This window comes from Cydia pomonella, chromosome 1 (assembly GCF_033807575.1).
Source record: "Cydia pomonella isolate Wapato2018A chromosome 1, ilCydPomo1, whole genome shotgun sequence".
NCBI classification, from domain to species: Eukaryota; Metazoa; Arthropoda; class Insecta; order Lepidoptera; family Tortricidae; genus Cydia; species Cydia pomonella.
This window is the reverse complement of record NC_084703.1, coordinates 25637950-25660177: the sequence shown is the minus strand read 5'-3', so window position 1 is coordinate 25660177 and position 22228 is coordinate 25637950.

Here is a 22228-nt window from a genome sequence, read left to right as displayed (position 1 = left end):
ACTTGTAGTACGATGGGGCTAAACTTAGAACGTATCGCAATGACAATCTGGGTAAAGTATGCTGGGATAATGCCGGACAATTTTGGGACCAATTGAGAGAACTCGTGAGAAAATGTTTTTTCGAGATCTCAGCACGTGACAGATTCTTGAAGTACGGAGCGAATCGTTAAATAATAACCGTAGATTCATTCGTATTCGTAGGTCCGGTGTCTACCCTTCTCCAATGTATATAAATTACATTACAGCCACCAATAATTACAAACTTAAAAGTGGTCAACGAAAGTTTTTTTTTCGTATTATTGTATCCGATCTTAACCCTGATACAAAAATTGGTAAAATTGTGGCTCTCAAACTTTGATACCTATGTCATAAGGCAATTTGATAAGTAAACAATGTGCTAAGAAACCTCTTATTGTAAGATTTACCCGAAGTAATAAAGTAAGAAAAACCACTAAAATAATAGATAGGTTTCGAAGTTTTGACAATTTAAGATCTCGTGAACTGTACAGGTTTAGTGAAAGTGTAAATGTATTGTTTATTGAAAGGAATGTACTGGAAGATATTAAGTACTTAAGTAGGAGGGACAAAAATCAAAATAAAAAATAATCGTGCCCATTCATTTTTAATTAAGGTCGCCAAAAAAATAAGAATCAAACTTAGAAATCAAAAAGATTAAGTAGTTCTTTAAAAAGGTCAAGGTTTTTTTTTATACTAGGTCGGTGGCAAACAAACATACGGCCTGCCTGATGGTAAGCAGTATCCGTAGCCTATGTACGCCTGCAACTCCAGAGGAGTTACATGCGCGTTGCCGACCCTAACCCCCTCCCTCCCCTCGTTGAGCTCACTGAGAGCCCATCTTAAGAAAGAAGTATAGAAATAACTAAAATTGCGATTTTGTTGGTATAATTTTGCAATTATGTATATATATAGTTGATATACAATCTTTTTTTTATAAAATGTAAGGATCGTATGTAAAGAGTAAAGTAAATATATAGGAAAAGAGAGCCCTCTTGAAGCATTTTAAGGAAACTAATTTCGAAGCCCTATCTCTATTTTGTATCCTAAACTAGCTATGTATGTATGCGTGCACATCTACATATGCATCCGTATGTGTAGGTACTTTATTGCGAAAAATTGCTCATTTGCTATCTATTTTACTCGATTTTGTTATACAATTCAACATGTATCATCTTCCCTATACAATATAAATACTCTTTATTTCACACCTCAATAAAAGAAAACAGAAACATAAGGACAGGTAAACAACATGCGGTCTTATCGCTAAAAAGCGATCTCTTCCAGGCAACCTTTGGGTTGCGGAAATTAAAATAATTACATTGTCAGTAAGTAGGTGTACATGCACATACAATATACAAACATACAAAATAGACTGCCAAAATCTCTTCCTTTTGATTTACCGTCGCGCTGGTAGTGGTACTGGATAAAAATAATGGTACGAAAGTGTGATCAAGAAAACAATAATTGTGATAATTAAGTAGGTCAGTAGGTAAATTGAAGAAAATTTAAAGTTTGACAATCACTGCTGTTTTTGAAATAGGTAAAGATCGGATTGTTTCTTTCCGATCTTTACCTGGAAGGGTCAAGATCAGATAGCGGTCTACAGCAGTGCTAAGTCTGTTAACACAATTACAAAAACAAACACAGTTTCATCACAATACGCAAAATAAATTACAGGTCGAAGATCGGATAGAAGAAAGAATTCGCGAAATTTACCTTGCTCTCTGTGATTGCGCATAGCACAAGCCCGACTCCCTGAGCGACGCGGGAACACTGGCAGTCGAGGCGCAATGAAATGGCGTCTTACACAATGTTGCCAATATTAAAAAATAAAGCCAAATTAGGGAGAAATGAATGTCCTACGTTCTTCACCCGCATCCGGTATTTACCCAACATACCTTAATCGTTGAACCGCCGCATTTCAAAATGGCCCTTATTTTGATATCGGCTAGCCGTAATGTAATACGGCGGATTATATAATACGACTGCGATACTTATATGTATATAAATCCCCTTGTCAATGTAATTTCATTTAATTTGCTATCTAGTGGCAAACATCAATGTAGTTATCTTTTACTTGTGACGCACAAGTATGAGCAATGTAAAATACCATATTTCTAAAAAAAATTACTTGTTTATTGTGATTATACGTAGTAAAAGAAAATGTGATTATTAAATTATAATACGAAAGGTGGTCAAATCGCAAAATGCTGTCGTTTTATTTAAAATAATGAAATAATTAGACCAGCTCCGAAAGTACCGGGAAATCCCGGTTCTTTAAAACAGTACCGGTTCTGCAATCCCTAATAAGGATGTTATGCCCATCACTATTCCTTCTGTGTACGTATATTTAGAAACTGTCTCCGCCTCCAATTCGTGCGATAAGGACAACTGCAGCTCGGACCGAAATTCACACGCAAAAAAACTCAAAAATCGAGGTTTCGCTCTCGACTGTTTCCTCCTCCAATTCACAACCAATCATTATGAAATTTTGGAAATTGCAAGAGGAAGAAATAATCTATGCCGCTATGTTTTGATTTTTTGGATATTTGTTGTCATATTTGTATACTGTGCCTTTTTTTACAGCCAATTCAATTAAGCCGTTTTTGCGATTTTCGAGGCGCTGTAATTTTCTTCAAAATAAAATAATCCAAAAAAGCAAAACATAGCGGCACAGATATTGATGATATTGATCTTATTTGAAAAAATCATTGCTCTAGGTTAAAAATCCAGGGAGGAAACAGTCGAGAGCGTTTGTATGGAAAAATCACAACTAGGAATTCCTCTTAAATAATTTTGTATCTCGTGCGACAAACCCGTGAATACGTAATGGGAAGATGCACACTGGTCCAAGTGAGATTCTATCACGGAATCGTATTTACTTAAATATAACAGGGATTCTACATAATTACCACGATTATCTGAATCGGGTCGTTCGTTATGACCGCGGAAAGCTATCTCTTGCTTACCTAAAAATACAACCGTGTCAATAAAACGCTTCATCAAATTTCTATTCCGCTCCACTTTGCGGTTGTAGGCATTAAAACTGTTGCCAAGAGAAGTTTCTGTTCTACTCTTTCCAAAATCATGTAAGGTAGAAGTACTAGAGCTCGACGCTGCACTAGTTCTCGACATGGGCACTTTATGTCAAAGTGACAAGGATTAAGTTCGAATACAGAAAAATCTTCGTTGTTCAAATTTAACCTATATTTTCATGAAATAAAGTGCCCATGTCGGTGACTAGTGCAGCGTCGAGCACTAGTACTTAGCCTTAATGCTAAACAACTCCGTACCACCACTTTGAATGTGTTTTTGGGCCGAATTTGTCAAATAATTGATGTCACCAAAACCCGTGAAAACTGTGATTCCGTTTTTTTTTTTAAATTGAGATTGATTATCTTAGTAGATACCTATCTACGTAGTTTAATTTTTAGTTAGTAGAATGATCATTATTGAGATAGTATCAAAATAAGAAATGAAATAAAAAATCAAATGAGAGTCGGGGACGCCCATGTGACATTTTCCTAGTTGCAAACGTCCCAAATCTGCAATTGCCCCTAAAGTGACGAAGTATAAAAATATGGGTACTTTTGAAATTTTATAACTTGATTCATTTATAAATCATGAAAATTTGCATTGCGAATGTATATCATATATTATATTGCGGCCGTATATCAATAATGATTATATTATGTCACAGCGATACGATACCGATCTGTCAGTGTCAAAAGTGACATTTAGTTAACCAAAAACGTCACCTTTGACACTGACAGATCTGTACCGTATCACTGCGACATCTTATAGGCATTTACGGCCGTTAGTATATTGTGAAATCTAGTTTTACAAGATGGACCTCATGATGAACCTCGAAGATGTGCGAAGGCACTCGGTGTTGGTTAGTGACAGGTATATGTTGTGTGGCCTATTTAGAATCCTCTTGGCGAGCATTTAGGTCTCGGGTTGGTTTATGATAGGTATATGTTGTGTGGCACACGTTAGAAAAACTGATTTATTGTTTTATTTTTATAATAAAATGTATGATAACGATTTCCATTATAATAGCAATTAATAGCGGGAGAAATGCAAATAAACGAATTATATCTGTCAATTACAATTTTACGAAAAAATATAAAAAAAAAGTTTTAGTTACCACTCCCTTTTTGGCGCGTGTAGAAATGTTTGGTCAGTAAGTGTTAGAAAATGAAGATTTTCTAGTTTATTACCAAATAGATTAGAAACACTTCATGCTTTGCGAGATCACTCTTCTTCTTCCTAGAATTGTCCCGGCATTTTGCCACAACTCATGGGAGCCTGGGGTCCGCTTGACAACTAATCCCAAGATTTGGCGTAGGCACTAGTTTTTACGAAAGCGACTGCCATCTGATCTTCCAACCCAGAGGGTAAAGTAGGCCTTGTTGGGATTAGTCCGGTTTCCTCACGATGTTTTCCTTCACTGAAAAGTGACTGGTAAATACATATCAAATGATATTTCGTACATAAGTTCCGAAAAACTCATTGGTACGAGCCGAGGTTTGAGTCTGCGACCTCCGGATTGCAAGTCACACGCTCTTACCGCTAGGTCAACGGCGCTTTTTTTCTTTGCTAGAGCACTATCTATATATAGTTTAAATATTTCGATATTATCCTGTTTGGAGTTACCCCGAAGCACCTTATTATTTTAACGCCTTTACCAAGTACATACATACTGTGTAAGTCTTATGAATGTAAATTTCACCACAAATTGTATGCAACATCGAGTATTCAATTTCATATATTCTGGGACCCTTATTATTATATGTTTAAAATCTTATCCCATTAATATGCAATTTAATTTTTGTACATACATTTTTAAAGTACTCAATGAAAGATTATATTGTTTTAATATTATCAAGTAATTTTTCTGTAAACTTAATTGATAACAATTTTACCATAATAAATTACGGTACCACTGGTCTGGTATGGTACCACTTCCCGTAATCAACATGGCCCATCCCTACCCAGCAAACATTTTTGGTGAAAATAACGATAAAATCACCTATTATAGGTCGCAAATCTGACAGTGACCAAAATGAGCTACCTCGAATCGACGTGGAATCCACCTGGAATTCACCAAAGTGGGGAAAAAAAGCACGTGCCGGCTACGTCGATTCCACGTAATTTTAGTAATTGTGACCTAATGGTTACTACATAGGTAATGTTTGCGACGTGGATTGGACGTCGCCACGACGTATAATGTGGTTGCAATGTACAAAATTAGTAAGACTTACTATTTTTCAACATGATTTCAACGTGTTTTTTACCATTTAATTACCAAGAAAGGTTATTTTTTTTATGAGATAGCATGAAGAGAAAGAGACAAATATATTACGAGAGTATTTTCTTTCCGCTCACAATCAAAATGTCTAACGAAAAATCAATCTCAAGTTTTGCAACGAGAATGGCGGCCATTACTTGGCGTAAATTAATTATCTAGGTCGATTACGCAGGAATTATACGATGAAATCTTGTGCGCTGAAAATTTTCTCGTGCAGTATGTTAGGTTTTTATTCAAAACTACTGATGGGCTTTCGAAATACTTAAGTATTTTTTTTTTAAGCTCATAAGTAGTATGTATTGCTTGTAATTGGGGATCGTAAATTTGTGTTCGGAGTTTGTAAATATATTAAATTGACTTTATATATTTTTTTCGTATAAATGAAATTAAAAGTGCTGTTAGATTTTATTGTTCTAGGTATTACAACATACCAAAATTTTACAATTTGCAATAACAAGACCTAATTATAACAAAACAAAATGTCGGCTCGACTAAAAAGTTAAGTTTACCTAAAAATACGACGTACTGGTATTTAAGGAAATTTTACGTAATATATACTCAATTCTTCGACCTAATGGTGCAGAGTTACCGTTTAAGGTCGAAGCGACCGCCATCACAACGTCGCTTTGACCGCGTACCGCGAGGCGAGCGCAATCGTATTCAGTATTTGTTTGACATCGCGGGCGTAGGCGGTGTGCTTACGACATAGATATATATATTACTTCGTAAAGACTGGCCTTACGAGCACTACGAATGGGGCTAATACATAGGTGTCAAAATCGCATTTAGTTACACCCCTGCACACAGTCGTCTGGCGAATTGCGCAGTGGAAACGCGTCACGTATAGCCATTCCCAATTTAAAAAATGCCTAATTGTCTTGTGAAATTCTGTAAAAACTATAACAGGTAAATCATATCAAATTTTGTTTCATATTGACCTTGCGCGGCGCGAGACGCGATGCGGCGGTACACAGACACATATTAAAGTAGACTGCACTCTCGCTTCCAAAAAACGAGCCTAGCGAGATAGTTCGAGGGAGACTTCTACTATTATCATATTTATTAAAATAAATGTCAATTTTATTGGTTAGGTAGGTTAGGCTAGTTTATTGACTCACGAATAGTCCTTCTAAATGTTGACATTTAGTGAAAATCAAGCTTCTTTGGTTATGAAGTATTTTGTATGTAATTAAAACATAATGTATTTATCAATCACATTTTAATATGTTTTAATTTCCACTTATCCCTACTCAATATTCTTAAGTGAAGTTAATAAATAAATAATTTATTTCAGACCAAGTTGATCCATAGCTTGTTAGTTACACAGTATCGTAATACTTAACTATCTATGTTAGTTGAACAATACAAACAACAAAAAAAATAATAGAAAAAAATTAAACTAAATATATTACACGATATAATAATATGATATCAATTGACAGGGGCAAGCAAGGCAAACTATCTCAGAAGTAGAGACTTGTCCCTGCTAATTATCTCTTCAACCCAGAAGCGAGTGAGAGGAGAGTCGAGGCGCTCCGCCAACACCCTTAGAAGGTCGTAATAAACTAGCACGGTAAAATCTATAATAATAACATTTATATTAATAAAAATAGCAGCATGGCTTGTTTAGCTGTGGGTGGCAACGAAATTTATTCAGTTGTCACTTCATCGTCACCCTAAAGAAAAAGGGAATAAAGCACCAATTACATCCACACTTCCCGATAACGGGCCCGAAATCAGTCCCGATTTCGGGCCTGATAATCGTTTTCTGTTTCACGGAATATTAGCACATCGTTAACGATATTTGAAATGTAAACAATACTTTGTCTCTAACTGTCTAAAATGTTCAATGTTTGATATTCTTGCACAGGAACCATTTTTTTACATTTCAAATATTGTATATTGTAAACGATGTGCTGATATTTGGTGAAATGGAAAAATATTCTTTCTCCTCCCGGAAATTGTTAAAGTGTGGATAAAATTGGCACTTAAGGTCTCCCTCGACTCCCTCGAGCCATTTTTCTAGACACGTTTTTTGGAGGCGAGAGTGCAGTCTACTTTCGCGTATGTCTATGGCCTATTGTATCTTTGCTGTGACCATCGGCCACGTAGTTTATATATATATATAGTCCTCCTCGCCGTATCCGACGACGGCGACTCCTTCAACTGTTTTTATTCGGAAACATGAAACGCTCTAATATGGCTTGCAAAGCCAAATTTGGTTTTGAAAATGCGATCGCATGGTGCGCAATGAAGCTAGTGTAGTGCGTAGTTTACTCAGTATACAACAGATGACGCTGTGTTTTGCTTAACGAGACTTTTCGGTCGGAATTGTTTGCATGGCCTTATCTTTACTTTTTTAGATCTATGGCTTACGATCAGTACCCCTAGTGTAACTAAATTCGATTTTGAAACGTGACGTACGCGTTTGCGTTTAGTCTCATTTTGTATGGGTTTTTGAACAGCGCGCCAAGCGGGACGTTTCGGAAAGTCAAAAATCTCATACAAAATGACACTTAACGCAAACGCGTTCGTCACGTTATGATGTCGATCAAAGTTACACTAGGGGTACAGAAGTGCCAAGGGTAAATATTACGCACACAGGTTCCCCAATTGGAAAGTTATATGTGAAAATTAAAATTTTGAAACTTTTACGAGTCATTAGTGATAATTATTTTAACTGATTGTATGCTTAGTTTAAAACATATCTGCGTACTTAACGCATCTACGCAATATAGTTACCAAAACATTTATTTCTAATTGACTCTAATTTGGTTTTAGGTATTTATTGTTGCAAAAATGATATATAAGATAGTGGCCACCCATTACTGAAAGGGAATGGAAATAACGCTTTGCCCTTAGGCGTGGGAGGAGAACGGCGTTAAAAAAAAAAGAGACATACCGTCTACGTTGAAAATCAACTCAATACTTGATATAGTACTTAAATCCATATCTAACAAAGTTTTTTGTAAACAATAGCTTATCTTACCTTGATACCAAAACTTGCCTTGGCCCATAGGCTCAATAAGAAGACATCGTCAGTTTTCAGAAGTGCTCATCCATCTTTTGGCAATTTAAATCCGTGTTCAGTCAGTAAAACTAACAAGTCGTTTAGAGATGACTTGTTGTCTGCAGGTGAGAGCAGTCTTCATTTCTAATGAACTCATCTCCACAGTCTTAATTTTCCGATTCTTTATTTGCACCTATTTCACTTCCATCTGTCATCTCATCTATATTATCAGATATTTTATTTCCTAATTCATTATAATACGAATCTTTGCCTGTGTGTTATTGAAACGGTATCAGTATCAGTAGATTGACACAAAGTTGGATATCCATCAAAACTGGATTTAGAAGGTAATTCACACTTTTGTTCTTCTTTTAATATTTCACTTTGAATTTTCATATTAGCCTTACACTTACTATAGTAACTGCTGGAATGTCTATATTATTTTTTTGTCTTTGGCCATTGTAAATCCAACACTACTTTTGATTTAAAAACGAAATAACTATTGGGTAAACGCGTCCTATTTCACCGAGAAATGACTTATTTGTGACTAAAACAAACTTGACCTGAAGTCGCCTCGCAAACTTCAACTTATTAGTTATTTTTTAGGGTTAATTTGACTATTAGGTTATCTTAATGAAACCTTATGGTATTTTTAGTACCTTACAAGTGTTTATAACTTTATAGTCTCAATTTGGTATCTAAAGAAGGTAATATTTACTACGAAATTGGTAGCAAAAGCTACTTAAATCATCGACCTAAAGGTCCCCAGTATAAGAAAAAATTACATCGCATATACACCTAATATGCACCTAGAAGTAATAATTAACTATTTGTCGAGTTTCGAAGTTAATTTTACCTTATATTTTGCTCATTCTCAACCTTTAAGTTTCTGACCTTATGGTGTTTTGATTAAGGGAAATTTACGTTTTAATGGCTCTATGTATATTTTTACCCGGAAGGATAAATGTACGATATGTGAATTTATGTGGTGCGTATGATGTAATTTTTACCTAAATTAGTGATATATTCTAGAGCCTGGGAAAAAGCACTTAGAATGTTTGCTGGGTACGCATATACGTGACAGCGCGCCATGTTTGGAACGACCAATCGCAACGCCGCCAACTCGAACAAAATGGCCAATATTAGGCTTCTATAGGCGGTTTTCTGTGGGTTGACGTAACTGGTGACCGAAGAGCTAGTGGCTTTCTCGGACAACGTATGCTGCCAGCATCCTTGGTACAATGCCTCAAGGGCCTATGTTAGATATACGAGGAAGCTAGTTATAATAATCATCTGTATATATCCATTATGTATAGTGTTATTGTAAATTAGGCTACAAACATGAAACAAAAGTCCCGATAGTTATTAGAAATTCATGGACACTTCACAGAACATTGTAAAAGCAGATGACGGGAGTCAAGGGGTTGCCGGCCAAATACATATAGACGGACGAGCCGTTGTTATGAGACCGGCAACCCCTTTTCACGCTGAGGTATATGTATAATTATTTCTCAAACATGCAATGAAAAAAAAATGACGACATTGTTTCATGTCCTACTGTGATAAGTTATTCAGTACGTGGGGTATTTTTTTTACCAGGATTTTTTTGTCATGCAGAAAGATTTATAGGCCTGTATCTCCTAAACCGTGCGTCGTAGCGCAAAAATCAAAAAGCAGATGCTGGGACTCGGCCCGGACCCGATACGTCCTTAAACTAAGTCCACAAGAGAGGTATGGGTATTGTGAATTTTATCTCACTTAGTGTGGCAGGGCACAGCATAGCGGATGTCATTTCAGACCCAGAGCATAAAACCGCAGCCAAATAACACTAGACTAGACCTACTCATAATGTTGTAATCCTGTCCGTGAGTAAGGTTGCCAGAGGTCAACGAGGGGAGGGAGGGTTGTTAGGGTCGCCAACGCGCATGTAACTCCTCTGGAGTTGCAGGCGTACATAGGCTACGGAGACTGCTTACCATCAGGCGGGCCGTATGCTTGTTTGCCACCGACGTAGTAGTGAAAAGAAAAAACAAAAAATACATAATTCGTTGTTTTTTTTTGTAATGGCAGAATGTCATAACGAAACAGAAAGCAAATAGGTAAGATAAGATCATATTTATTCATTTAAAACTTATGCTAATTGATTTTTTAGAATTTATAGGTAAACACTAGTAAATTAAAAACAATACTTAAACTAAGTAAACATTTACTTGTATCTTAGGTACCTATACACTTCTTGTATGTCAATGTATAAGTGGGTAAATGCTTACCGAGCAAAATGATTATTTGTAATAACAATGAACTAAATGACTATAACTATATTTTCCTCAATTTGTACATATAAATATTTCCTACTTTTCTTATCTTCTATGTAACAACTTCTAATAGCCTTTCTGTGTCCTCGCCTTGCTAATGAGCAACGTTTATAGTTATGGCTGGATGCCATCATGATTTGTCACAAATTTGTGTGATATGGAAATTAAAAAAGAGCAACTTCCCGGCCTAGGCCCGCATTTTTGTATGAAATTTGACTAAAAACCTCTCGTCTAGCCGTGCCCAAAACGTGATACTTCCCAGCTTAATATGAAGAATATAATGTCAATATTTCATTGCATATTTGAGTAATAGTACATTACTACAGAGGCCGGGACGAAAGGGGTTGCCGGCCGAAGACATATAGACTGATAGGTCTGAGGCGGGCAACCCCATGTTTCCCGCCGAGGTATGTATAGTGTTTCCTCAAACATGCAATGACATAAACAACAAAAAAATAAAGTTTTATTTTTAAAGAAATTATAAGTAAACAAGACAAAAACAAATACTAACGTGTGTATATTAGTATTTCGCTATATTTTAACTCGGTTTTAATAAAAAACAGATATCTGAACAAACCTTTAGAATTTGAAATTTTTGCTTCTTCATCTGACGTCGGCGACCATCTCTCGGAACTTATTTCTATCCTTTGCCATTCTGCTCAGGTTGGCAGCGTCATTAATATGTGTCCAGCTTTTAATGTTATCCATCCAGGCTAGCTTCCTTAGCTTCTTTTGCGACCAAAATTAAATTATAACCTCTTCTCAATCTCAATAATCAATCAGAACTCAATAGCAATAGGTACTTGTGGCTACTTATATATTAAGTGTTGTAGTCTAAATTGTCGAGTTACAGTTTAAAACACTAAAACACAATGCATGTCGGGTTAAAAGATGCTAATTAAACAAAACATTAAGCATGGAGTACAATGCCCACAATGTTGAAGACTTTTTAGTTTCTGCCAGTTCTTTAAAATATGCCAAAAACACGTGTTCTGAGAAACTGTGGGCATTTTTTTGGTTTTCCAATTTATAAAATTGTCATAAGTAACCATATATTTCGCCTTTGATTTTGCCGGCAGCAAGTTCTGTATAGCTAATTCTGCCGGGTGGGGTGCAATCAATAATCATTTCTCCGTCGGTAGTTTCGTCCGAACTCATATTGAATTATTTATAACAAAACAAGATTACAAACAATAAAATTAAATCCGATAAAACAAAATTACAGCGAAAAATTATCAAGTTTCCCGCCAATTTTTTTTTCTATACGGTTAGAGACACTACGTTTGAGTAGACATTTTTACCGCTACCTAATATTCAGATGAAATATTAATATTTCAATATGTATAGGTATGTATAGTAAAGAAAAAAAATTATAAAAATGTGTTATTTGTTATGTTCATGTGGATTTATTATGTCAATAAAACTGTACTAAGTACATACCAAATCGTTTTTTTTTAATACGCTTAGTGGCAGAATGTCATGATGCCTGTGCCACAAATTTATGTGGAATGGAAATTAAAAAAGAGGACTTTGCCGGCCTAGGCCTGCAAGATTTGTATGAAATTCCATTAAAGACCTCTTATCCTAGCCGCACCTGAAACGTCATACTTCGCAGCCTAAGGAACATAACATTAATATATCATAGATGTTTGAGAAAAAGCTATTTACATCTTATGCCCACGATTTTCTTGCACGGGACTCAAAATAATTACTCGAAGAAATATCAATCTTACCTCTATTGTTGCACTTAACGTGTTTATATTTTATCAGCTATTTTCGATTTCAAATCGACTCCGGACTCGTAACGAAATGTGATGAAATATTACCATGCTCCATTTATTATAAACCCATTAGGTATGGGTTAAGGGTGTCGAACATAATCACTTTCATACAAAAAATCATGAGAAAGTTCAGTTATACTTGGTGAAAATTAGTAAGGGACAACATAAAGGCGTTATACAGACCCGCCATCAATCATTTCTTGTCAGTTTTAGGAGCTTTGTTTATGTCAGGGTGGGAATTTTCAGGATACCTTTCAACTTAGGTAACTAAGATGTAGATATAGCGCGACGACGCTTCTTTTTTAGAAGTTAGTGTGTATAGGTTTGCTACTTATTAAGCTACTTCAAAATGTCTGGTTCTCGTCCAGTCAACGGGATATATTAATGACGTTTACAATATCACGGAGAACTGATGCAGAACCGATGACAGAAACTTTATTTTGTTTAAAATACTTTACTGTTGGTACATAATTTAAGGGGCAAGTGTTGTCCACTAGGTCATGGTATTTTTTTTAAATTTATGTCCAAAATATGCAAAGCTTAAAACATGAAAGTCATATATTAGATTTATTTATAATATAAATAGCAACAATATACATGCAGCTTGCCTGTCCGAAACATAGATTTCTGAATCACCAAAAGATTTAATCCAAATCAGCGGATACAACTACGCGGCAGCTTACTATCGTAAACACAGACAAGGAGGCGGGGTGGCGATTCTGCTACAGAAACACATCAAGTATAAAGAACGGCCAGATATCGCAGGTTTTATCTCAAGAATATATTGTGGAATGCTGTGGAATAGAGATCCCTGAAGAAAAATATATATTAGTTTGTATTTATAGACCCGATCGTGAAATAGACGCATTTTTCTATTGCCTTGATATATTATTAAATAAAATTCGATGTAGTGAACTAAATAAAAATATAATTATAACTGGTAATTTCAACATGAATGTAAAATTAAATACCATGTATTAAAAAAAAACTTATAGATATCATGATGTGCTATACCTTAAACAAATAATAAATAAACCAACTCGAGAAGTAAATAATACAAGTACTTGTATAGATTTGATTTTTACTAACATGACAAACTATAATATCGATGTAAAAGACCACGGCATTATCGGATCATAAGGGCCTATTGTAAGAAATTATAAATAATAGTAATAGTGAAAAGACAAAACCACAAAACAGACAAGATCAATGGTTTACTTGGGGTAGAACCTTAAATGAAACTAATATTTTGAAATTCAAAAATTCTCTAAATGACATTGAGTGGGCTAAAATAATAACTGAAGATAACGACACTAATAGAAATTACAATGCATTCATAAGTAAATTGAAAGAATGTTTAAATATATACAGGGTGATCAATCCAAAACGGTCAGTATGGAGAAGTCAGAAACTATGAGAGATAGCCACATTTGTTCTTAGGAAATATGGCATCGATTTTAAATTAAATAATAATGACATTAAGTCTTTTTTATATATTTACTTATACTTTCAGGATCAATTATTCAAACAAATACTATTTACACGCGATTACATAAAGATTGACCAGGTTCGATTCCCGGTTATGTATGAGAGATTAAAAAACAACCATTCTATAAAAACTCAAACACGTGGGTAACAAAAGGACTAAAAAATCATGCAATAAAATTTTTTACAAAAAAAAAGTATATCGACTTCAAAAAGTATAAAATAAAATATTATCCGTTTTAAGTATATGTGTTACCAACTGATGCCAAGCCAAATTTTGAATCATACCATGATTTTGGTGCAATTCAATAAGGATGCAGTTATATAAGTATGTACAATACGTTAGCCTTTGCCTATTGCTTTACACGACAGCACCGCAATGAACATAGTTTCTGTAGGTGGGACCCTAAGAACACATGGTCGAACCTTCTTAGCGAAGTCCGTACCATGTCTGTCGGTATATTACTATAAATCCATAGCTTTTATTTGCCGCCGCACGCAAGTGTGGAATTGAGACTGAGTTATTCCCAGTCCCTTATACAGAGAACTTCATTTCAAAATATAAAACAATTCAAGGACCGTCTTCAGGGCTTAAACTTTTTACCTTCATGCCAAATTTTACCTAAATCAATTCAGATGCTTAGCCGTGAAAAGGTAACAAAGAGACAGACAGAATTAATTCCAGTTTCTAATTTCCAATTACGGCAGTTGTAATGTGATTTATAGACATAAAGCTGATTATTTTTGACCGGTATTTTTACTTTTGGCTTGGCACCGACTTCAAACATATCAGTTGGAAACGCATATGCTTAAAAATTATAATATTTTATTATATACTTTTTGAAGTCGGTTTACTTTTTTTGTAAAAAGTTTTTATTATACCATTTTTGGTTTTAAAGTTATGAGTGACGCATGACGCATGAATGAAAATCACAATCATGTTTTACACTTAATTCGTTAACTTTCATAAATAATCAGGATTTTTCTCGGAAATTCATTCCTGCTACTACTCTAAATCGATCCTCCGCCTCGCCACTGACCACTGAAACCCTTGACCCTGAAACACCGAACATTCAACCACCATTCCCCGACCCCTCAACCCCTGACCATTTAACTCCTAATCCTAACCCCCAATTCCTCAACTTCCAACCCCCGGCCACTCATCTCCTACCCCCCGATTCCTCAACTCCCAACCCCTCAGTCCCCGACCCCTCAACCCCCTAACCTCTCAAACTCTGACTCAAGCCCCAACCCCACAACCCCCAACCTCAGACCCTCGTCTACCTTTACTACCACCGTCTACCTCACAAAGCTCTCACATCTACCCCTCACATCTTATTTCCAACACTGCTTACATCAGAAAAATTATTTCACTTTTACGGTACGTTATTCAATTTCAAGATTTTAGTGGCTAGTTTTTACATACAGGCTATATTATATCATATTTGTCTATTTTACTTTTCTAAAATTTGGTTTGTTAGTAAAAGCTAGCCAAGTCAAATCCTGAAATTAAATAACGTCCCAAGTGAAATAAATGCATTGTGTAAATAATAGTCTGTTTAAATTTAAGATTAAATATATATTCCCTATTAAGCAGGAAACATTCTGGTAGTATCAAGAAACAAGAAATTGTTATATAAATTCATTTTAGACGTTGCATATTTTGAAACAAAAAATTCAGGATTTTCAACACAGAACTTGGCATCCATATCCATATAGATCTCAATTATTTTGTGGGCGAAGACAATAACGACGCATTATATTCATTTAATATTGAACTTGGCTCTCATTTTACATTTATGTTTTTGATGGGACATAATTAAATAATTACTTTTTGTACAGCAATTACCTTAGTGTTAATAATGTTTTTTTTTAATTACTCTTTTTTCTACGTTTACGCTGTATAGTATTATTTTTTGTGTTCTTTTCTTTATTTTTTGTACCTTCGAAATATTAGGATAAATTGCCCATCTGCAATTTTTCTTACACGTTTTCGGTTTATATTTAATTTGGCCAAGTCGGGGCGGTATAATGTGCGTAGGCGGTTGTATGCTATCATCGAGCGTTCTTGTGCCTTAATTTGACCTAAATCTAGATTGATAAGATGTACTCCGTGTAAGGTTTTAACTCTAGAGAGTGCAACGTAAGCCTGCCGTTTGCTAAATATCGAGGAGCCTATATCAAGAGAGCGCTGTCAGTGTCAAGTCAACACTAAGGCTTGTATTTGTGGATAATAATAGCATATGATAAGCAAATAGGGAATTGTTCCCGATGAACATATGCTTTACTTATTATCTGAAACTTAGTCTTGACACGTCATAACTCGTACATTAAATAATTATTAAATTTGATTGTAAGTTTACGTGCGTTATTGTTGCTGCTGACGTCCTAATGTACCTTCTCTATTTTTTCAATGGATCCCTTTACCAGCCCCATACTGACATCTATGTTTCTTCGCAACATTACAGGTGCATTTTTATTGTGATAACATTTACTAAGCCAGCGGTTAATGATGAATCAGCCTCGTTCTTTTTCGGTACTTCCTTTGCTCGTGTTTTTAAGAACGCTATTACGTACCTTGCGGCGTTGAGCGAGTTTAGGTATATTACGCGCTGCGGCAGGCTGTGCGAGCTCAGTATGCCGATCCCTTCTGCCACATTTTCCCTCTAGCTCGCACTACAATGATGGATAAAACAATCTTGATCCTTCGTGACGCATATTAAAACAATCATAACAAGACTATTTGCAATCAAATTTTAAAGTCCTAATAAATGTGACTTTGTACGAAAATACTAAAACCATTGCAAATTTACTATTATAATTTAATATTATTCATATTCATTTATTCCTACAGTTTTAATTTAGTACCTTCTACCTATAGCATTTTAAATCATTTCAATAGTACATTACGTACATTCGTACTTTTATACCAAAAAAAGGAAGTTGTCTAGTTGCGAATTACTTTTTCGCACATGTATTGTACTGTACAACGTTTTACAGTAAGTATTATATGGCCCTAAAAATTTTCGATAAATGCAAGTACAGTGCTAGTTACCGCACTAAGGCGGTAAAGTAGCAAATTACGTAACTATGTCGATGTGCAATAAGTAACTATGTCAAAAACTTCAAGGGTCATACGTCCTGTAAAACGTTGTACAATACACGTGCGAAAAGGTAACTTGTAACTCGTGAATATTAATCATTAACAAATTAAATACATTAGTTACATTTCAGGCAGATTATATACATAAATTGGATCGAAATATATTTGCTTAAAATAATTTTAATATGTTAGTCTTATTGGAATAAAAAAAACGTAACGGCTCAACATTTTATCTAGCTTATGTCAACACAGATTTAATGCTTGCTTGTTAAAAAATTGTATGGATACTAAAGTATACTAACATTAGGTGATTGTAATAATAGTAATAATGTTAGTTATTGAAAGACCGTCAAAATCATACTTTTGGCGCGTAGGGCCAGCACGGCTAGTACATGGTTACACGCGGGATAACTCGCGCCGCGAGAAACAATAGTCGCGTGTCGCAAATTTCTATCTCGATCTGTCAATTTCTCGACTTTGGTAACTTATAAGTTCGCAGATCGAGAAAAGACTTCCATGCGAGAGAGCCATCCCGCGCACATCTTAGCCAGTGTGGCCATTTATACTTGGAACAAACTTTTCTTTCTTGCCGGTCCATGTTGGGATACCCTCCTCCAATTGAGGGGGTATTTAAATCTTCTCGGGTTAGAGGTGTAGGGTTAAAGCTGGTGTAGCCTTATTTGACGTTCATAAGCGCATTGTAATATGCTTACTTGAATAATAAACTATCTTTATCTTATCTTTATCTGAATCTTTCGTGGCAACACTGAATCGGTACTAACATAATCGGAAAAATAATGAATAGTCAGCCTTAGAAACGGAACGTCCCTAGTCACGATAACTTTGTCTCCTTCTCGCAGTATTAACATTAAAGAATAGCAAATATTATTTTTATGTCGGAAATGTCAAAGTGGCAATCATAATTTGATTTTTTCTGGCAAATGCCTCCGTGGCGATAGCCAATAAAAAAAAATTGATTTGCTTTGTCGTTACAAGCTGGAATACATTATTATAAATATCTAAAGATAATTACCTGCCTAATAATTATCTTAACAAAACGCCTCTCATTCGTAAGGAGTTGTGTTTTCCTTACGAATGAGAGGCGTTTTGTTAAGATAATTGAGATTATCCAAAAGTTTTGACTAACAAGCTACCATCTTTACGAAGAAGACTGAAGATCTCATGATAATCCCCAACACACATCTTCCTTGTGGTTGGCTAGCTGCTGCACCGCTGGTTTCGAAGATAGATTGATGACATATACAAGTCTGTCATCATACACGGCACCTATACCTAAGCATGCTGCTGCTGACCGCAGCCTTCCTGCCACGGAGGACATAGAAGGGCTCAAGTACCTACTCCATGCAACGACAGTCGAGTGTTAAAACACTGAGTTATTTATGCGTGTTTTGTATTTTAGCGATCTATGGATGCAGCGTTAGTTTTTTTAAGTTTTCTCATATTGCAAATACCCAAAACAATGTCAGAATGAGAATGTCCGTTATCTAAAGAAAACTAAGCACGATATCAAATAATGCAATTTTTGAATAAATACTGCAAAAACATTAAGTTATTTTTATAACATTATTTACTCTGACATCTTTTAGATATCTTATACCTTTAAACGAGCAATCCTTGTATATATAAATATATTTCTGTGATCTCGAAAACGGCTCTAACGATTTCGCTGAAATTTGGTATATGGGGGTTTTTGGAGGTATACAATCGATCTAGGTTAGTCTTATGTTTGGGAAAACGCGTGTTTTCGAGTTTTCATGCGTTTTTCTTTCGTCGCAGAATATGGTCGCTAATTTCGTGTTCGCGGCCCCTGTCCGTCTGGTCCAGCGGGTTAAGACGCGGACTGCTAAACGAGTGTTACGGGTTCGAATCTCGCCCGGTAACTAACTTTTGTTTTTTTTTATATGTTCAAGTTTATATATAATTTTTTTATATTGTTTTAGACAAGTTTAATTTAGTAAAAAAATGTTGTTAAGATTATCACCTATACACCACCATATTGGTCTGTGCGCCTTATAGATGCCACAGGTGACCAAAGGGCTGGCCAGTATCTTGCTCAAAGGATGTAAGCATTGCCATCCAATGTGCCCAGAAGGCTGGCCACATTGCCCATTGGCAGCGACTTGGGGGACGTTTTTTATTTATAAGGCCTTTACTTTAAGTTTATTTGTAGTCTGTATTATTATTATTTTTTAAGATTATTTATAGTTTACTGTCCTGTTTTGTACTATTTAATTCTGTGAAATCTCTTTAAAATAAATATTCGAATTGCAGAGCTCTTATACTTTAGATTTAATTTATATCTAAAAAACCCTGATTTTATCACTGACTCACTCACTGACTGATGATCATCAAAACCCTGACTTCTTAAACCGGTACTTCCTGAAGTCCTAGGAAGCTGAAATTTGGTATGTAGGATAGTATTAATCAGTGAACGGAAATAAAACATGGAAGCATTCTGAACGCTCAATTATACCCCAACATAAATTACCCTAAGGTGGGCGGGGGTTACAAAGTACTCGATTGGCAACTTCAGTTCGACCGATATGACAGTCAGTGATAGATGGCTAATAAAAACAACGTTTTTTTATAATTAAAATGTCTTCATGTGTTGTGACGTGCTGCAGAAGGTTTCCTGAACATTCTGAGGACATTTTTTCAATATTAAAACGTAACTGCATACGATTTCCTAACAACATACGTCTTTTTAGATTGCGAGGATAATAGGGATGATGTTATGCCAAATGAAGTAAATTATTTTATTTACTTATGTTTGATTTAGATATTTTCTATATCATAATAAATTCCTTATTATTTTGTATTTTCCTTTTATCTTTCATGGGATGGAGCTATAAAAACTACCTAGTTATTTAAGGTATAATCCGATTCCCACAAGATGCTGTTCGCAGCGAACTATGGAAAAAAGCTGTCCAATTAGAGAGACATGAAATTGATTGGATGCCTGGCAAGAGATCTAGAATATGTTTTATTGATTTTAAAGATAAAGATTTCAAATTGTGAAAAAAGCCTTCACACAGCTTAATAAAACCTCTGTTCGTTCAATGGTTTGTAACGGCCGCTCTGTGATAACCAACCCGTGAGATAACCATACTCGGTCTCCTATATGTAGATATTTTCTCTGTCACTCTTTCAATTAATTTGTTTAACAAATACACACAATATCTGAAAATGTGGATCATTTTAATCCACCCTCTACTGTCATATATATATATATATATATCCCTGTATGGCTAAATTTTTTGTCAAAACTTACAGTTGCCAAGAAGTTTTTCCTCCGTCTTGCATTTAGACAACGCACGCAGAGGTCACTATTTCCAATAAAATACTTCCGTTGTAACTGAAAGTGGAGATGAGCCTTTATTGTTACTCAGTCTTTTCAAATATTTTTGACCCGATTCGTGTACTCATGTAAATTTTCCTGGCTGTGCCTGAAGTACCTGAACGTAACTACGCTCTGCCATGCAGATTAATAATAAAATTTGTCTAGCCATAAAAATACTTTTTATAGCGGAATATGTTAAGTTAACACAACAATGAATATTTACTTATGTTGGGTTGTTCTCTCATTTCATAACAACATTTTAACTAGTATCTTTTAAAATTATTATACGTGGATTATTTGCCTGGTTTTAACCTAACCTAACATAACATATCCCTGTGCACGTCATATTATAATCAAAATATGAACCAAAGAGCATATAATCACTACGATATGAACCGCGAACTCTCAGCTGCCAGTACGTATAACAAGAAGGTTATTAGCGGATGAATGTCGCTGATTGGTACTTATTGACATTATATGCATTTCATCAATACTTATCCGTGTACATTAGTATAATAGAGATGACTATTATTTCGTTTATCAGTTTTGATTACAGGCTCTGTAAAAGTATCGTGTTATTTAAATGTCGGCGTAATTGTGTATGTGTGCTAATTGTCCCGAGAATTTGAACGGTAATGTTCTCAAATGCGGATTCCATGTTTTATTGCCGTTCACTGGTATTAATTTGGCGATTTGTCCTCTTCGCTGTGTTTGTTAAGCAAATTAGATTTTATCTTACCAGTCAACCATAAAGCATGTAACTCCTCTGGAGTTGTAGGTGTACATAGGCTACGGAGACTGCTTACCATCAGGCAGGCCGTCTGCTTGTTTGCCACCGACGTAGTATAAAAAAAAGCAAATCTGAAATGTGTCAAGGTGGGTGCAGTGGCAAAAAAAAACATGTTACCTCCTTTTCTACATAATTAGGCGTAGGACGATGTAATTTTAATTTCAATGTATGAAATCTAAAATCAACAATAATCGTTCTTTCTCCGGTCTCCCTCAGTGAAGTAGGTTTTTCTTTCTTAAAAATTATTTAATAAATAAATAAATGAGAGTTGTTGAAAAATCCCCTACGGAATCATATAGTAGTCTCTAATATTCCGAATTTCTTTCGTCCTTTATCCGCTCAACCGTTAAAGAGGTTCAGGGCATTGAAAAAGATTGATGGGCCAACTGTCTTTGCCAAAGTTAACAACGGGAGTGGGTGAGCCTATTGTCTAATTTTGGAAATAACAAAAGCAAAAAACTACCCAATTTTGAAAGCGCAATTTATATAGGTACTGGTATTGGTACTACTACTGGTAAAGGTAAAACACTTAGCTTCTCCTCTCTTGGATTAGGTAATCGTAAATTGATCGGATAGATGTTCCATATTTGTGATTTATAAATGACACAAGTTTTGACTCATTATTTATCTACTTTTTTCAAACATGCTAGGAAATTGATGCATTTTGATTGCATTTTTTAACACTCATGCAAATTTAGAAGTAAAAACTCAGCGTAATAATTTTATCTATTTATTTAATTTAATGACTACCGGTCTGGCCTAGTGGGTAGAGAGTGACCCTGCCTTTGAAGCCGATTGTACTGGGTTCGAATCCCGGTAAGGGCATTAATTCGTGCGATGAGCACAGCACGGATATTTGTTCTCAGGAATGACACAGGTCATGGCTGATTTCTATGTATGTATTTAAATTATTATATACTATATTTATCTTTGTCTAAATACCCACAACACAAGCCTTCTTCGCGCACGAGCCCCCTGATGGGAAGAAGTCATCGCCGCCCATGGAGGCAACATCGGAGGAGCCAATTATACGTTGCCAACCTTTGAGAAC